Here is a 12,208-nt window from a genome sequence, read left to right as displayed (position 1 = left end):
AGAAAGAAAAGGCCTATATCCCTGATAATGGGAGAAGGGTGGTGTGAGAAACCAACTCTAAGCAGCCTACCTCCAGATTAATTTTATGGAAAAGAAAAATAAATCATTATCTGGTTCAAGTCTCTCTTATACATGTTTTCTGCTACGTGGATCTGAACCTAATCCTAAATGATACAGCTAAAAAATTTTATTAAAAAGTCAGCTATTTATTTCCCTAAACTCCTGCAGTATTTATACTTTGCACTAAATAATTTAGCCCTGAATTATACATATATGTATTATTTATTAACCAACCGCATGATAGATGATTCCCATCTTACCGCAGGACCATAAGCTCTGTGCATGGAAATGAACCGTTTACACGGCCTGCTGGGGGCTCAGAGCCCCCCGGGCCGCCGGCCAGGCTCACAGCGGCCTCTCCTCTCCACCCTCTGGTTCGCGATGAGCATGCGGAGGACAGGGGAAAGCGAGTCTCTCCGTCTGCTCTTCAACCGGTGATGAAGGTGTTGATTGCACGGGCGATGGATGAAGAAATGAAGCTTCAGAGCCATGAGTCGCCTGCCTGGGCGGCTCAGCAGGAAGATGGCAGAAGCCGGGTGCACACGCTGGTGCCCCCGCTGGGCAGCCTGGCCCCCGGGACTCTGGCCGCCGCGCCCCTCAGCCCGACGGCTTTGCTCTGAGAAGAACCTTGCTGGGTGGGATCTCCATCAGCGGGCAGAAGAGTTAAAATTGTTTCTATTTTACTCTTTCACTTTGGGTCTGAAATGGACAGCAGCCTCTTCCCACAGCGCTGCCGCGGGGACCGTGAGGGCGGTGGCTGTCGCAGGAGGGGCAGGAAGGTGGTGCGTGTCCCTCGGCGCTCAGGAACCACCCCGGCAGGGACAGGGGCGTCTGCACGTTGTCCCGCCCTGCCAACTCCCCCTGCAGAGAGCGGTGAGTTTATCTCACCTTGCAGCCCCCTCCCCTCGCACAGGGAGGCTGGGGGCCCTGGTCTGGAACGTTCTGGGGTTTCTCCCTCCCAGCAGGTCTGAACGAGAGGCGACTGGGAGAGACAGAGCTGAGCCCCTCCTCGCCTACCGTGGCTCCTGTCACGACCTGCCCACCGGCACCCCGCTGTGCTGGAGACTCGGGACGAGGCCACCACTGCGTTATCCCTAGATCTGCCCACAGAGCAGCTCGCAATAAAACACACGTCCTGGTGAATGAAGCTCTGCCGCGTGCTAAGGAGGGCGCTGCCAGGTGCAGGCAGCTCGGGACTCCGTGGTTCCCAGGTGGTTTGGCTCTGACCCCAGAACATGCCTTCATTATAATTATTATTATTATTCTCGTCGTTGGCTGTATGAATTTCCAGTGTGGCTGCTTTTCTGCCAAGTTTAAATGTAATAACAGCTTCTGGAGCAGAAGTTCAAATTCCTTTTCTACATCCTCTGTGATCACTGGCATCGACTTTCCATCTTCGTAGGGCTCAGTCTCCCAGCCTCCGTCCCCCCAGGACCGACCACACCGCAGGCCTGCGCAGATATACAAAATGGGAAAGAAGCGCGTTATTGCTGACCGACCCAGAAGGATTCTTTTAGACCACCAGGGAAAAGAACTAAAATGAGAGAAAATCCTTTAGAAACAAGAGCAACGCTTGTTGTCATGACTTCAGTGGATTGAACCTTGCCCGGTTTTTAGGCAGGCCGTGACCCCGTAGGAGATCGGGGCTCCAGCTGGCACCATGTTCCCTACACTGTTTTCTGGCAACCGAACCCCCCTCTCCCGAGGGGAACCGACTGGGTGGGGCTTGAATGAGGCCGAACCCACTCCCCACAGCTGCCTACTGGGGGTCAGCGCTCCTGCCACCCCCGTGCGTTCAGGGGTGGGCACCTACCTCACCCCCTGAGGCCTTCCTGCAGCTGGAGGAAGACAAAGGCCTCTCTTCCTCTGGGAGGGTAAGAAGCAGATGTTTACAGAATGAGACCGTAAACAGGGAGCAGCCCTCGAGATAAGGAGAGAGAGGCGGAGCACCCGTGTTTGAGCCCCTGGGTTGAGGTGGCCGGGAAATACAGATTGCCCAAATAAAGGTGAATCTCAGCTGAAGAACAGATATGGGACGTACTTTCACTAAAAAGTTATTTATTCTTCATCTGAAATTCAAATTTAACTGGGTGTCCTGGTTTCGTTTGGTTTTCTTTTGTTGTTTTGCTAAGTCTGCCCTCTGACCAGACTTGGATCCATCTGTGCCTGAAGGCCAGCACGACCTCACCTTCCCGGCGAGCGGCTGGCTTTCTCTACTCACAAATGGAGGGGCGTTTGCTAGTCTGTCCTTCTGTGGCAAGCGCTCTCCTCCTCCACGGGAGAAGAGGAAGTTATCCCGGGTCCATGAGCGCCAACCTGAAAGGAGCAGGAGTCATGCTACCGCTATGCTGCAGTTCCGTAAATAGAGAAGCGTCGGCTCTCCCGAAAGCCTGTGGTGTTGGTAGGAATACAGCTTCGTGCACCAATGGGATGGAATAGAGTCCCGAAAGATCCACGGGCTGCGGCTCTGCACAGCGGCGGGGAAGGAGTGTTTCTGTGGTCTGCTGATGAATGACAATGCACCCCAAAACATAATGGCTTAAAACAATCAAGTATTAGTCTCACTTTCCGGCTGCAGTCCTGAGCTGGGAAGTTCACGATGGCACGCGCACGCACGCACACATGCGCACACGTGGCTGTCAGCTGCTCATTCTTCACTTTTCCTGCACGTGACCTGGAGTTTCTCAAGTGTGGTTCCGAGAGGGAGCCTTCCGAGCCTGGGGCAGCAGAAGCCTCAGACTTCTCACGGCACAGCCTCGAGGTCACGTGGTACCCGCTGATTGAAGCAAGTCCCAGACTTGTGAGCGTTTCTCCGTGTATGTGACACTCCAATAAAAGTCTATTGAAAAAAATTAAACAACACAAATTTTTTGTGGTCAAATTTATCAGTCTTTCAATCCTTTGTCTCTTCTGGGTCTTGCTTAAGAAGGCCTTTCCTATCCCTGAAAACTGAAACACTCTCTCATTTATTTGCATTCATTAGTTTTAGAATCTTTTATAACATTCAGTTTTTTAACTGAAAATTATTTTTGTGAATATTATGAATTAGAATGAAACTTTTTCCCAAAAATAGATGAGTGATTGTCCCAGTACCATTTATTAAATAATCTACAATTTCCCTTACTAATTTGAAATAAGTCTAGACTCTCTATTCTGTATCATTATAGTGTTTTTTTCACTCCTGCACCACACTAATTCAAATAACTTCATACTACATTTTGATATCTGGAAGGGCAAATTTTCCCTCTTTGTTCTTTTTTTTGGTTATTCTTGCAATGTAAGTGCACCTTGTCATAGCCTTTGGTTTTACCAATCTTAAACTTTTATCCAGCAATAACACAATACAATAATCTTTTATCATAGTAATTTACCTATAATTTGCATATACTGTACATTGAGCAGTTTCTGGAAAGTGTTTTCAAACCCATCATCATATTTGATCTTTCACAAGCAGTGCATTACTACCATCCTCATTTTTACAAACGGGAAGACACACAGAGAGGCTGCCTTAGTCACCTGCGGTCATACACACCAGACTATTAAATGGCAGAGGAAATAGGAACTCAGGCCTTTGGGCGATTGGTCTGCTGGGCCCAGGGCCACCCTTCCCCACCATCCTCACGTGCTGGTCAACATCGCTGAGCTCTGCTTCCACAGTCCGTTAAAATGAGATGTCCACCAGCATCACTTTGGCTCTATTTGGTAAGTTGTACTTTACCGTGGGTTCAGCTGTTCTCTAGGTAGGAGTTCCCTGGCACAGAATGAAGGCCCTAAGCCCATGTTCTCTGTCACCTGCTTTCCTCCACGGGGAATGGTGGGGTTCTGTGTACAGAATGTGAGTCGAGCCCGCTCAGAGCCCTGTGTGGCAGAGGTGCAGGTGGGCATCTCTTCCCCCCCGCACGTGGCTCAGGGTTACGTTGCCGGTTACTAAGCCGATGCTGAGAGCTGCTCAAGCGTTTAAAATCTGTCTGTCTCGATAGGAAATGCAGAGAGGAAACCCTGCGTGACTGGCAGAGCAAACTGGAGTCTGGTGTGCCAATTCTCTTCCCATTTGCAAATTAATTAGTAAGACGCCCAGAGCAGTCGGGCCAGTGTCACTAATCCAGCCTCACAGAGAGACCCTCATCTTAAAACAGAAATGGGACATTCCAGATTTCACAGCTGTTTATTTGGCTAGAATTCACCCTGAATTCAAAAGAAGAAAGGAAATTCTGGCTCAGGAATGAGGATTTTACAGGACAATACCTTTCCAATTGTGAGAAGACAGGTCATTACTGAGCTGATGACATGAAAAGCCCAGATATTATTTAAGGCGTTTGGCTGAGGGCAGCTCCTTGTTAGGGCGGCTGAGAGAGGAAAATGCTCTCCATCCTTTTATAATTTCAGTGTTTAATATTTGTTTTTTTTATAAGTGAGGTTTTACATTTTTTAAAAAAATTTTATTTATTTATTTATTTATGGCTGTGTTGGGTCTTCGTTTCTGTGCGAGGGCTTCCTCTAGTTGCGGCAAGCGGGGGCCACTCTTCATCGCGGTGCGCGGGCCTCTCACTGTCACGGCCTCTCTTGTTGCGGAGCACAGGCTCCAGACACGCAGGCTCAGCAATTGTGGCTCACGGGCCTAGTCACTCCGCGGCATGTGGGATCTTCCCAGACCAGGGCTCGAACCCGTGTCCCCTGCATTGGCAGGCAGATTCTCAACCACTGCGTCACCAGGGAAGCCCAATTTCAGTGTTTAGATAATTAAAAAAAAAAAAAAAAACAAAACCTTCCAGAACATATTTATTAAGTGATGATTGACTATAAATCAACGTTGAAATAGGGTTGCAATGAGACATTCAGAAGCGCCTGCATCAGTGGCGGCTCTGAGGCTGTCAAGCAGGATGCAGGGGAGGCTGGGAGAGGGATATTCGACGCAGAAACGGGCCCTTTCTCTCCTTCCCTGTCTCTTCCTCGCGGGCCTCTTTCAAGGAAGAAATGAAACAGGAAACGTTCAAAATGTGTCTCATACGTTAGGCCATAAAGCTCATTCATTTGGTAAATAATTACCCAGCACCCCTGCGCATGGGCACGGCCGAGGGCTCTGGGGACGCAGCGCTTCCCCGGAGCTGATGGATGGTCAGGAACACCAGCCGGGCAGGCACGTGGGTCCTCGGACCCCGCGGCTCTACTTGCCCCGGGTCCTCCCTCACTCAGGCCTTCCTTCCTCTGGGCCCCGCTCTTCCGTCCTGACTGGAAGGCTTGGACCACCAGGCCTCTGGGTCCATCCACCCCAGACCCCGAGTCAGCTCAGAGGCCGCTCCCCCCGCCACGTCTTCATCTAGAGCCGGAGCTCCCACGGCGAGCCGTTCTGGACGGTGCCACAGGGTGTGCACTGCACAAACGCCGGTGCCCCTTAACACCCAGCGACACCAGCTCCCCAGCTCCCTTCATCCCGCTGTGACACTGCCAGCCCCCGCTTGGTGAGGGTCCAGGCCTTGGACCCAGAGCTTCACGTGTGTGATCTCACTCAGCACTCGCTTCCCACGCAGGTGCCCTCTACTGAGGTCGGGACATGACACAACGTTCCTCACTGGCAAACGTGCATGCATGTGTGCTCACCTGTGACTTTTTGTCTGTCCAGCGTCACCCTTTCCGGAAGCCCCTCCCCCTCCATGTTGGCCTATCATCACGTGGCTCTGCACCTCCACTCCCCCCACTGGAAAAGGGCAGGTGAGACCCAGTAGGACCCGTGGGGAGAAAGTTCTCCCCTCTGGCACCCCTGCCTGGGGTGACCCTGTCCCCCACGAGCAGTGAACAAAGCCAATGCAGAGGCCGGGGCAGGGGGAGGATGGGCAAAGCTCCCACCTCGAGCTGGCTAGAGCTGACCTCTGTGTCTGGCGGCTGAAGCCTCATGACCAGTGCAGCACCGTGTACTACTGGCGAGGAGCGGGACGGGGATCTGAGCTCTGGCTCCAAGGCTGACGCCATTTCATCACACCCCACTATCCCAGGTCCTCCCTATGCCAGGACATTGGTTATCACCCCTCCTCACCCTGGAATCCATCACCCAACAAACTACATCTAATCAGTGGTCAGTTTGTGTTCCCAGCTCTTCTCCATCAGACGGACTAAAATAGCTCACCCAGCCCCTAATGGACACTTAGACACGCCAAGCGAGTCATTCCAGCCGGAGGAGCCCGGGGTGTCCCAGCTTCAGCAGCCTGTCCTGAGCGTGGGCCCGCTCTGTGGCACCGGTGGTCTCCCTGGCTGTCCCTTCTCAGCCCCCCAGCTGGGCCCTGGCCTGCAGTGCCTCTCAGAGCCGCCCCCGGCTGCCCTCTCTCTACGCCCATCCCCTGTCACTGCCCCACTGCCCTCCTCTTTCCAGAACCATCATCTAAATGCTGATGAATCTTAAATCAGTGACTCCAGCCCCAATCTCTTCTTTGAGCTTCAAACCACACACGCAGGCCCCACCCATCACTCCCGTCACGTGTCCCAAGTGGCTGCAAGTCCAACATGGTCAAAACTGTGCTCATCATCTGCCCTGACGCCAGCCTGCCCCCCTCCCCCTGCTCCCCCAGGGGAGCTTTGCTGCATGGAGCACCCAGCTGCTGGAGGCGGAGACTCCTGGACCCACACCCCGCCCCAGGCCAGTCAGTGACTGCATCCTAGCACAGACGACTTCCACGTCCACTGGCCTGGAAACCAGTGTCCACCGTCTGTCACCTTGGCTGCCCATGTCACCTGTCCTCACAGCCCCCTTCGGGGTCACCAGAGTGAGTAACCCCAGTGGGTAAACAGTCCTGCAGGGGGTGCTGGTGGCTCGAGGACACTTTCCCGGGAGGGGCCCCAGCTGCACGGGGGACTGAGCCGGACAGGAACCCATGTGCCCAGAAGACCTCCCAGACCTTTGACCCGAATCCCAGCGGCATTTGGTCCTCTGCGTGCAGGACAGGACATCTTCCAAGGACGATGTGAGGACACGGGCCCCTCCCGGCCTGAGCTGCCCTCGCTGACTCACTGTGGGTCCCTGCCCTCCTCTCAGTGTTTGGACAAGTGTGGGCTTTCTGACCAAACATCTGATTTTAAACAATGGCCTAAATTCATCCCTCAGAGACTGACACTCAACCTACTGTTTTCCGTCTTTGAACTCCGTGTGTACTTGGACCCGGGTTGGACGTTGCGCAACTTCCTGCAGGAACGTGCCATCAGCCTGGGGGAGGGGCCGCTTCAACCCCGGCCCGCCGGACACTCCGCCACAACAAACCCGACCTCCCAGTGCCCCGTCCCCTGAACTCCCAGTGCCCCTCAGCAATCTGGGTTTAATTACAGTGTTTCCAAAGGCGGTTTCCCAGTCAGCCTCAGACAGTGGGGTCTGAGCCTAAACCCCGCGGTGCCACGGGCGTGACGGGCGCCGGCTGTGGCCGGGGTGGGACCCGAGCTCAGCACACAGCCTGGGGGACGGAGCGTCCCTTTGAGGGACGTGCCCCCGGACGCCCCGGCTTCTGGGCAGGGATGAGGAGGCAGTGCACAGAATCCCACCGGCCAGGGATGCCGTGGGTCTGGTGTGCAGTTGCTCCCCCGAACCTGCCTGCGCCCCAGGATGGTGCAGGACCCAGACCCCTCCCGGCTGGGCTGCAGGCGTCGATGACCCCGACCATCCCAGAGCTGGGCTTCGTGGTCAGTAATCAAAGATGCACAGCTTTGTCGGGTCATCGTTCCTGCGCCTGCTTTAATCAGCGCCTGCTCTGTGCGGGTCACTAGACGCCCACCCACGAGGGAGGGAAAGTTCCCGCTGGGCGATGACGTAGCTGGAGCTAAGGCTGAGTTTCAAGCCAGTGCCGGGCGACGGACTCTCCCCGGGGCTGAGGAGGCCCTGTCCCCAGGGTCCCCAGGGCCACAGAATCCTCACGGCAGTGCTACTGCTGCAGAAGGCCATTTTGCAGATGGATAGACTGAGGCTTTGATGAGTTAAGTAACTAGGCCTGGGTTTCGCAGCAAGAAAGGGCAGAACAGGGATTCGTATCCAGGCCGTGTGACCCTGGAGCCACGCCCTTAACTGGATACTACACTGGCGCCTGTTCGGCTGACCAGCTGGGAGCCCCTGGGGTCACTGGGGGTGGGCAGCTCAGTCAGCTGGTTCCTGTAGAGGAGAACTTTCCCCACATCCTCTGCCCGCTGAGCTCTCGACCTGCTCGTGGAGGTGTGTGTGCCCCTGGCCCCGCCAGCGGCTGCCTATCTCCTGGGGCCTGGTCCCCTGCGGCTCGGCTCACGGACCCCAGCCCGCAGCCCCCGACCTGGCCCCGCCAGCCCAGCCAGTTGCACAGTTCAGCGCTGCTGCCACCAGGGCCAGAGGACGTGCGTGTCGTCAGTCCTTTGGTGTGAAGTGCTGTTTCATGATTTCTATTCAGACAGGACAAAAGGCCTAAGCAGCCTGCTTCCCGTCATGGGCGGGGGCCCCGCGGTCCACCCACAACGGACACGGGGTGAGGGTTCCCTGGGCCTCCCGGGGAGATGCGGAGCAGCAGGAACCAGCAGGGTGGCACTGCAGAAACACAGGCCAGCGTGAACGAGCGCGGGCCAGTCCCCGCCCTTTCACCTCTGCCAGCTGAGCCCCCCTTCCATCCCCCAGAACGGGCCACCTGTGCTCACCTGTCTGTGCGGCACACCCCTCATGGAAGGCGGTGCCAGACCCCAACCTGCAGCTGCAGACCAGGATGACGGGCCGGGAAGCCGACCGCTGCATCACCAGCTCCCCAGCAGAGCTCGCCACGGGGCGCGGGGTCAACCCAGCATCCTCAGCGCGAGCAGTCACCCCGCTCCCTGGTCATAGTCACTGATACGCTGCTCCTCCAGCCCTGCCCTCTCCCGCATAGCTGGCCCCACGGGAGCCACAGGTCACTCTCCTGGTCCACGGAGTCCCCTCCAGTCTGTTCCCCCTAATCTGTCATCCCAGTTACCTCTAGGATGAGCCCCAAAACACATCCCGCCACTTAAGGAGCTGAAAATTGCTCTGGGTCCCCAAGCCCATGCGTGGCCTGTCCTGCTCCCCGTCCCCACCCATGCTGAGCCCCCAGTGGCTCATACCCCTCCACACGCAACTCCATGCCCCCCATCACTCTCCCCCTGTTCTCCTGGCTGGTTTCCTTGCATTCTGCACCTGTCCGTACACCTGCATCTCCTCCAGGACACCACCCGAAATGTCCCTCTTCTGAGCTCTAGAGCATTCCATGCCCCCGACCTATGGCAGAACTCACCACATCCTTCATCAGTGCAGGTCTACGTGTGTCTCCCCTATTGGACCAGGTAGTGTCCACCTTTGTCCACCCAGAACCTAGACCCCCGCCTAGAACACGTATTCAATACATGTTCAGTAAAGACTTGTGGGAGGAACCCATGAGAACGCCCCCCCGATGGAGACATGAACCCCGTGAGTCTATCTCCTTCTGTGACAAAGTGAATAAGCCCCGAGGAAGGCTGCCCTGGGCAGCGATGTCACCTGTCAGCCAGGCCTTTCCCTCCCCATTGAGACACCCCTTCTGGTGGGGTAGAGGGAGTGTCGGGGCACAAGGCATACCCCACTTTTAGTTAAGAACCTTCCTCTTCTCCTATGATTACCAGCATAGGTGACTTTGTTGGGATTTCATGTATAATCTGTATTATTAAAACAATAGTGATTCTCATTTTTATATAGAGAAGTATAATAGTGGCTAGATTTTTCAGAGTAAATTTCCCTCCACAGGAGAATCACTGGCCTAGGGGTGGGCTGCCCATTAACTGGGGCCTATTGGCTGCTCAGGCTGGCTGCAGTGCTGAGTGTGGTGGCCAGGCCCGGCCCTTCTCCTAACAGGGCTTCCCCGCCCAGGGCATGTGTGGTGACGTTCCCAGGAGCCAACCTGCCCCAATCCTCCCAGACACCCCGACAAGCATCCTTGCTCTGCACACACTAGCGCCGAGAGAGACAAAAATTGGAGGAGATTGGGACAGGAGGACTGCTGGAAGTTGAGAACCAGGGCAGAGGGGGTACACTGAGTTCCACTTCACAGCTGAGAAATATCTCAGGGGACCCAAGCGAAGAAAGGGCAGCGAGGTTCCCAAATAGCAGAATAACTTTAGCATAATTTTTAACATTCCTTTTATTAAAGAGCGTGGTGGGCAGTAGCTTTGGAGTCTGACGGACCTGAACTTGAACCCCAGGCTCTGAGGACAGAGGACACTCCGTTGATGATGGTTGTCCTGGTTTTGGGTGTTACTCTTATGCATACGTGTCCCTCACATGGGAACCCCCCCAGACCAGGATCCATGAACCTCTAGGAGGCCACGGACAATGGCAGGAGCTCACCCTCAGTCCCCTAAATCACCCACAGTGAAACCCACATCTTCAGGAGAGAGAGAGAGTTTGCTGAGTGTAAACCCCTCACCAACTGCCCAGGCAGCTGTAAGTGACTGACTGTTCCTGAGGAAATTCCAAAGCCACCAACATCCAGGGTGGATTTCCTCGAGTTCCTGAACCCTCTGGTGTGGAATGCAGAATTTAGTGTGTGTATGCATACGTGCCTTTTTCTGGGGACAGGTTATGCAGCTTTTCTCAAACCCTCCAACAGGCGCATGAAGTTGTCCCAGGCCCTGGAGGGGGAAAGTTAAGATTCTTGTTTGTTCTTGGCGGGAACGTGATTCACGGGATTCCCTGCCCTCCGGACTAGACACCAGCGTTCAGCAGGTGTAGGGTTTCGTGGTCATTGTGAAACCCCACATTCTATGCATCCCGTTATGTTACATCATAGACTGGTATTCTGCAATCAGTTTTTATTTGGGGTGAACGCTGTGTTAGAGCGGATGACTTTCGATGGTGGGTGGGGACCCCGTGGCAGACACGGCCGTATCTTCTCAATGAATCCAAACAGACGTATCTCACAGATAAACTGAAGCACAGAAAAGTTACACCACCTGCCCGAGGTCATGTGGCAGGCCATGGGTCCAGGACTGGAGATCTGGTCTCTCCGATCCGAGAGATGAGAGGGTTTGGAATGGAAAGACAGCAGCCCAGCCTTCTCCTTTCAGAGATGAGAAGAGTTGAGGGCCAGAAATGACTCCCCACAGAAAGTCACACAGAATGAAGGGGCCGGTGCCAAGATCGGGGCACCCCCCGCCCCGGGGGCCAGTCTCCCCAGGCCCCGCTGGGTCTCAGCGCTGCCAGCCTGCGTCAGGATGAAGATGTACTAAAAGCGAATTCCAGGCATTCCGAGCGATTCCACTGGCCCTGCTTATCAGAGGGTTTGCTGGGGTTACTGTTATCTCTTTAAGTATCAGTGATAGAAGTCTTCCATCACCCCTGTCTATCATCTGCAAAGAATCCCATGGGCGTGTGGTAACATCTCAGATAAGAGAGGACCAGGGGGCTGGAATCTTTGGGGTATTATCTATTGACATTTCCCTTCAAACGTGGTCAGCTGTAACATAAACGTACATATTCAAATCTTATATGATGATAATACTATATAGTAAAATCGTATGTAATATATGAGTATACTATTTAACGTAACATATATTTTAAAGCTTTTTTATATTTGAATCTTAAAGAGAACAAGAGTTCAGGACAATGGTCTAGGCTTGGCCTTGACCGTGTAAGTTAGCTCACCTCCCCCTCCTGTGAAGAAGTGATTGTTTCAAAGAATAATTGTCAACCGGCCTCACAGGAAGAATTTGGTGTTAATCAGAAAATCAGAAATCAGAGAAATCAGAGTTCTAGCCCCAGGCCCCCCTTCCATGCCTGCGGGACCTGGGACAGGTCGTCCTCCGGCTCTTGGCCTCAGGGTCACGTCTGCTAAAGGAAGGCTGGGCTCAGGGCCTGAGCAAAGACTTCTCTCCCACAGGCCTATTTGTTTGCCAATATTTTTTAATCATGAAACTTCACTTGAAAACTTAAATATTCGGCTTCTCTTTAAAAGAAAGAAGGCGCTCTGGCACACAGGCCCTTCCTTCCTGCTCTATTGGCCTTTGCATCCAGCCCCCGAAACCCTCGGCCGGGGACCCTCACCCTCCCCGGGGGTCCCGCAGGCAGCGCCGGTCTGGACCCCTCGCGCCGGCGTGTCCGCGATCCCAGCCAGCACTGCCATTCCACGGCTCTCTGGTTCCAAACCAGATGGTCGTTGACCCCGCACGGTGTCAA

The sequence above is a fragment of the Eschrichtius robustus genome, chromosome 9 (genome assembly GCF_028021215.1).
Source record: "Eschrichtius robustus isolate mEscRob2 chromosome 9, mEscRob2.pri, whole genome shotgun sequence".
Classification (NCBI taxonomy): domain Eukaryota; kingdom Metazoa; phylum Chordata; class Mammalia; order Artiodactyla; family Eschrichtiidae; genus Eschrichtius; species Eschrichtius robustus.
The sequence above is the reverse complement of the archived record's forward strand: the minus strand, read 5'-3'. Positions refer to the sequence as shown.